Below are 7546 nucleotides of genomic sequence, written 5' to 3'. Positions count from 1 at the left end.
TGCAGCTCAGATTCTGGTGGAATTTTGGTGGGTGCTATGTCGCATTAGCAAGACCCCCCAAGCACCAATACAGTGGAACCCCCCCACAAGTGACCCCATTTTGCAAACTACACCCCTCAGGGAATTCATCTAGGGGTATAGTGTACATTTTAAACCCCCAGGGGTTTCACCAATTTTGATACAAGTGGGCAGTGAAAATGAAAAATTACATTTTTTTACACAAAAATGCAGTTCTGGCTCAAAATTTTTCATTTTCAGAAGGTATGAAGGAGAAAAAGCACCCCAAAATCTGTGCCCCAATTTCTCCCGAGTACGGCAATGCCTCACATGTGACCAAAAAGTACCAGTTGGGTGCATGGCAGGACTCAGAAGGGAAGGAGTGATTTTTGGATTTTGCAGCACAGATTTTGGTGGAATGAATGGTGGGTGCTATGTTGCACCAATACAGTGGAACCCCCCCACAAGTCACCCCATTTTGCAAAGTACACCCCTCAGGGAATTCATCTAGGGGTATAGTGTACATTTCAAACCCCCAGGGGTTTCACCAATTTTGATACAAGTGGGCAGTGAAAATGAAAAATTACATTTTTTTACACAAAAATGCAGTTCTGGCTCAAAATTTTTCATTTTCAGAAGGTATGAAGGAGACAAAGCACCCCAAAATCTATGCCCCAATTTCTCCCGAGTACGGCAATGCCTCATGTGTGACCAAAAAGTGGCAGGACTCAGAAGGGAAGGAGTGATATTTGGATTTTGCAGCACAAATTCTGGTGGAATGATGGTGGGTGCTATGTCGCATTAGCAAGACCCCCAAAGCACCAATACAGTGGAACCCCCCCACAAGTGACCCCATTTTGCAAACTACACCCCTCAGGGAATTCATCTAGGGGTATAGTGTACATTTCAAACCCCCAGGGGTTTCACCAATTTTGATACAAGTGGGCAGTGAACATGAAAAATTACATTTTTTTACACAAAAATGCAGTTCTGGCTCAAAATTTTTCATTTTCACAAGGAATGAAGGAGAAAAAGCACCCCAAAATCTGTGCCCCAATTTCTCCCAAGTACGGCAATGCCTCACATGTGACCAAAAAATACCAGTTGGGTGCATGGCAGGACTCAGAAGGGAAGGAGTGATTTTTGGATTTTGCGGCTCAGATTCTGGTGGAATGAATGGTGGGTGCTATGTGGCATTAGCAAGACCCCCGAAGCACGGTGAAATTATGAACCTAATATTCCATAGATGTGTGGTATATTTTAAAACACTCCTTTATACATAGGCCGGGTTTGTCGGGGCAAGTGTCACACTGGAAAATAGTTTGCTTTCTTATTCCCTTTTTATAGCAAACTTTGCACCTTTTTTGTGTCCTGCCCTTTTTTCCAGTGGAGGGGATTTCATCAGGAAAATGCTGCCCTGGTACAATACGGGGACCAGTACTAGAAGTACTGGGGCCCTCTGCCTGCTGGTTCCCAAATATTAGGCCCTTTATGACTTCCTCTTGAAAGTGCATAAATGTCCCCCTCTGGCCGGTAGAACGGAATAGCACGTAAGCGTTATACAGTGCCATCTGGATGATATACACGGCCACCTTCTTGTACCAGATTTTTGTTTTCCGCAGGGCACTGTACGGCTTCAGTACCTGATCTGAAAGATCCACTCCGCCCATGTACCTATTGTAATCCAGGATACAATTAGGTTTGGAGGTGTGGGTACTGGTACCTCGTACAGGGATGGAGGTGGTACTGTCTCCGTGAATTGTTGTCAGTATAAGGACATCCCTCTTGTCCTTATATTTGACCAACAACATATTTTCGTTGCATATTCCCCTGCTTTCACCCCTTCTCATTACTTGGGCAATGTGCGTTTTTGGGAGGCCTCTTTGGTTCTTGCGCACAGTACCGCAAGCTGCTGTACCTCTTGAACCAAGGGCCTTAAACAGGGGGATGCTGGTGTAAAAGTTATCCACATAGAGGTGATAACCTTTATCCAGGAAGGGGTGCACTAAATCCCAGACAATTTTCCCACTAACACCTACGAGGGAGGGGGGGCATTCTGGCGGTTCAATTCTTGAATCCTTCCCTTCATAAACCCTAAACCTGTGGGTGTACCCTGAGGTGCTTTCACACAGTTTATACATTTTTATGCCATACCTTGCCCTCTTACTGGGAAGGTACTGGCGGAATTTAACCCTTCCTTTAAAATGTATAAGGGACTCGTCGATACAAATAAATTTTTCAGGGATGTACACCTCTTCAAATTTGGCACTGAAATGATCAATGACCGGCCTGACTTTGAATAGCCGGTCAAAGGTGGGATCATCTCTGGGTGGGCACTGTGCATTATCGGTGTAATGTATAAATTTAAGAATTGTCTCAAATCGAGTCCGGGTCATGGCCATACGGTAAAATGGAGTACTGTACAGAACATCTGTACTCCAATATTGCCTAATTTCTGGCTTTTTTACTATGCCCATATGAAACACCAGACCCCAAAACGTCATCATCTCTACTGCATCTACAGGGGTCCACCTAGCAAATGATGACGTGGGGTTTTGAGCAATAAACTGCTGGGCATATAAATTAGTTTGGTCCACCATTAAATTTATAAAATCATCAGAGAAAAATAATTTGAAAAAGTCAATTTCTCTGAGACCTGTGGAATCAAATTGGATTCCTGGCATGGCCAAAAACTCAGGAACCTGGGGCTCAAAATTGTCTGGTGGTGGGGTCCATACGAGATCAATTATTGGGGGGGGGGGTCTCAGCTGCTCTACGGGGGCGTCTTTGAGGGGGTCCCTCATCACCAGAGGAGGAAGAGGAGCTTAAGGCAAATCCTTCAAATTCCCCGCTTGCATCACTGGCTGTGTCAGAGTCAGAAGCAAGCATGGCATATGCCTCCTCCACTGAATACATTCTCCTGGATGACTGGGAGGACATTTGGGAGGACATTTGGGAGGACATTTGGGATGCCATTTTTATTTTTGTGTTACTGGTAGTGAAATGTTTCAACACGTGTATAGTGTAGGGGGGGGGGTACAAACTTTATTTCAATCCGGGGGGTATGTAGTGTGTAGTGTGTATGTAGTGCAGAAAAAAAAAAATACTTTATACCAATAAAAAAAAAAAAAAATGAAGGGGTTAAAAATAAAAAATTTAAGGGGTTAAAAAAAAAAAAAAAAGGTCCTGCGCCAAAAATTGAGCACAGATGTTGGTCAGTAACGTCTGTCACTGAACAGCGCTCAAAGGCAACAGGAATTTGATCAAAAAAAAAAAAAAAATAGATCAACCCTGTGCCGAAAAAGATGATCAGTGATGTACGTCACTGATCAGCGCACAGCGGCCACAGGACACCCACAAAATCACAGTGTGTGTAAAAAAAAAATTAAAAAAAGTCCCCACAGCACACACACAAAAAAAAAGGTGATCAGTGATGCGACACTGATTACCAGTGAGGTGCAGCAGGTGCACAACCTTTGGTGCAACTGACAGGTATATATAAAAAAAAAAAAAACCTCTGTACCCCCAAAAAAGTTGCTGATCACCTCAGATATAGTGATCAGCACAAAAGGCGGGGGCAGCAGACACAAAATTTAGCACTCTCTATCACTCTCTGTCACTATCTCTCTCTATCTCTCACTATCTATCACTCTATGACACTGCAGCAGCAGCACTGACAGGTATATCTATATATAAAAAAAAACCTGCGCCCCCAAAAAGTTGCTGATCAGTTAATTTATACTGATCAGCACAAAAGGAGGGGGCAGCAGTCAGTTATATAAAAAATATATAGCACAATCTGTCACTATCTCTCTCTATCTCTCTCTCTCTATCTCTCTCTATCTCTCTATAACTATCACACTGCAGCAGCACAAAATATAGCACTCTGTCACTAGGCCTCTCTATCTATCTCTCTCTCTCTATCTCTCTCTCTCTATCTATAACTATATCACACTGCAGCAGCACAAAATATAGCACTCTCTGACACTATCTCTCTCTCTATCTCTCTCTATCTCTCTCTATCTCTCTCTATCTCTCTCTATCTCTCTCTATATCTATCTCTCTATCTAGCTATTACACTGCAGCAGCACAATTTCACAGCACAGGAAGGCACAAGTAGCAACAGGATCCAGGAAGCAGTGATGAAGCAGCGATCAGGTAAGTATGGAGCAAGGTTCTGGTCAGTATGGCGGCAGGGGGGTACGGTGACCGCACTGCACGCTATTCCAGACCGGAATGGCGTCTGCAGTGCAGTCACCGTTAGTTTAAATCCCCCTCCTTGGCTGTGATTGGTCCGTCGGTCCGACGGACCAATCACGGCCTTTGGGGGCGGGCGGGGTGAGGTGGGGTGACACCAGTGTCACCCTTACACCCCGCGGTGATTGGTGCTGTACTTTACAGCACCAATCACCTCTGATCCCGTGTCACCGGCGAACGTTATTCGCCGGTGACACAGGAAAACGCTGTGAATGGCTGTTCACACTGAACAGCCAATCACAGCGATCGCCGACGGGGGGGCGGCATCGCAGCCCCCCCTGGGCATGCACGGACATGTCTGCTGTCAGGGACAGCAGACATGTTGAAACTGTCACCGCGTCTATAGACGCGGTGACAGTTTAAATCCATGACGTACATTTACGCCATGTGTCGGGAAGTGCTTCCCGACCATGACGTAAATGTACGTCAAATGTCGGGAAGGGGTTAAAGATAACCTGACCAGCCAAAACGTTCCCAGAGGAACATTGCGTGACTGCAATGTGACGTCATGACATCACATGGACCTACCCACAATCCCAAAGTCCCTTTGATGTTCTTTGATAGGCTAATATGGCGCTGTGCCGCTGGGGGCCCGGACTGTAGGTCAGTCCCGGGCCCCAAAATTTCTAGTGGCGGCCCTGCTCACCCCTTCAGGTACTCAAATAGAGTATGCTGTGTCTGTAGGACTGACTGCATTCATCCCCTCCTCAGGTCCCAGAGGCCTCCTTTTCTAGCACAGCGTATGTGATGTCATGCTGTCCTCACCACTGAAGTGCAGAATAGCTACTGAGAGGATCAGGCTCTGTGTATTCTAAAGAAAAGATGAGAGGGGACTAGAGGAACACAGAAAGGCAGGGAAGCTTCTGGAGGGACACAGGAAATGGAGCTGCTGGAGGAACATTGGTGGTCAGTTACTTTAATGACAGAGGCATAAATGTGTATAAGGGGCACTACTGTGTGCATTGGGTATACGGATACTGCTATTTTGGGGATTATGTGTATAAGAGATTTTGTGTAAGGGGCACTACTACTGAATTATATAAGGGTCAGTACCATACCTCCCAACTTTAATGTCCATTGAAGAGGGACACAGGTGCACGCCACCAAAAAATAGGGGGTGTGGCTACCTGGAAAGGGGGCATGGCCTATACTAGCATATTTCCACGCGGCCACGCCTCTAGCCATGCCCCCAGCCCCCCTGACTGTGGGAATAGATGCCATGGGACACTGCCAGCCGCAGGAGGGACGCGGGAACGCCCCCGAAAACCGGGACATTCCAGCGGTAATCGGGACTGTTGGGAGGTATGCAGTACTGTGTCTATTATTGTGTATTAGGGACCCTATTGTGTGACATACAATGTATAAGTAATAGTAACATATTGTATAGTAACATAACATATTGTATAGTAACATATTGTGTAGTGTAACATGAATAAGAGGCACTACTGTGTATTGCAGTTTGAAATTAGGGCACTATTTTGTGGTCTATATCATTCAGGGGCCCTACATTATTTGTATTTGTACTATTGTGTGACCACGGCACTTCCATGTGAGACCACTGTTCCTTTAAAAAGTATGAAAGTAGAAAACCCTAGCACTGGCCCTGGCTGTGTCTTATGGAGGTGGTGGGGTAGCAGGGGGAGGTGGTGGGGTAAATGATTTCCATCACCTTCCCAGGACAGCTTTAAGCCCTGCTCTCCAGTATCAAGTAAGATCGCATCTGATTATTTATGCAAGCCCAGAAAATGCCATCTGAATGGCCACGACATGCCAGCGTTTCCTTAACCACTCCTTGTTACCATCCATAATTGCTGTCTTCCTTTCACTCACTTTGCGAATAGTGACTCATGTGACCACCATCTCAGACCATTTGTGCACAATAGCCGCTTTGTGACAGCATCTGAATAAGGCCCACTGTGCAGAAGAAAATGGAGGATGTGCGCTACAAGGAAATAGCCATACCTCCCAACATTGAGCTGGGGAGGAGGGACGCTTCGCAAGCCGGTGGCGTGTGTCCGAAATGTTGTGGGCGTTCTCTATTGCCTCTATTCACAGCTGCCGCTGTGTCCCGGAATATGGCCACCCTGCTCCTGCCTAGGCTGTGCAGCCAGAGGGCTAACAGTAATATGCAAACCCTTTGCTGTATAGCGAAGTGCTTACATAATATGCTGCCGCCAGGGGTTGAAGTTTTGTGGGTAATATCAAAAACTGCATCCCTTAATGAATCAGGCCCAATTTTTCCAAAATGTGACAATTTCCTCCTAAAACTACTCCAACTTCGCCATCTAGTGGTTAAAGAGCGGTATAGACTAATTCAAGGTTTGTAACATCAGGCATGCAGGATGATGTACTTCAAGAAGAAAGTACTGTCGATGAAAATGGTTATGGTTATGTTAGGTGGACTATGTCTAGGTCGACACTCACTAAGTCGACCACCATTGGTCGATAGAGAGGAGATCGACACCTATGAATGGTCGACTTAGACAAAAAGGTCGACACAAGCATTCGGTCGACATTCAAAAGGTCAACACCATTTTTTGAACAGACGATCCATCTGACAGGGACGTGCGAGCGTCTTACTCACTCACGCATCCCCATCTGCACGGAGGGGGGGTGGGGCTTAGGGGAGCAGATTCCCTGCCTGTTCCTGTTTCTGGGAGAAGTGCAGGATTAGTGGGTGCTGCAGGCGACGACGGGGGAGCAACGAGAAGCCGGCGGAGGGCTCAGACAGAAAAGGGCTCACGACTGTCTTGTGCACGCATGCCCCCTTCCATTGGCTGGCGGCAGGTAGTGACGCCTGGTGAATAGCGATAGAATTATACATGAAGCGAGGTGTGATTTGAGAATACTTGAGATTTATAGGTCAGGACAAATGAGGCACTTAACCAGTTCCACATAGGGCCCAATTCAGACCCCTATGCAGGGTTGTAAATTTGCACACATGCGCATGGTTCACAGTGCACATGTGCAAACCCTCCTTACGGCCACAGTCAGCAATGTCCTGTGAACGCAGGCTGTATTGCTGGCTGATTGACAGTCCACTGGCGTCTGTGTAGGTGGCAACCCAGAATTTTCTGGGATTGCTGCAAAAATCTTCGGCCCTGCAATCAGGACAGAATAACCCCCATGTGTGGTGGCAGTAAAGGTAAGTATACAGTACACTGGGAAGATAACAAATATATTCCCTGTATTATATCTGACTCTGCCCTTACTACCCCAGGAATTGTGGATCTGTGTGATTGCTGTCTGGGCGACAGCATAGTCACAGTCCGGGTGATACAATTATTGAGAA

This window comes from Crinia signifera, chromosome 3 (assembly GCF_055691185.1).
Source record: "Crinia signifera chromosome 3, ASM5569118v1, whole genome shotgun sequence".
NCBI classification, from domain to species: Eukaryota; Metazoa; Chordata; class Amphibia; order Anura; family Myobatrachidae; genus Crinia; species Crinia signifera.
Note: the sequence above shows the minus strand (reverse complement) of the source record.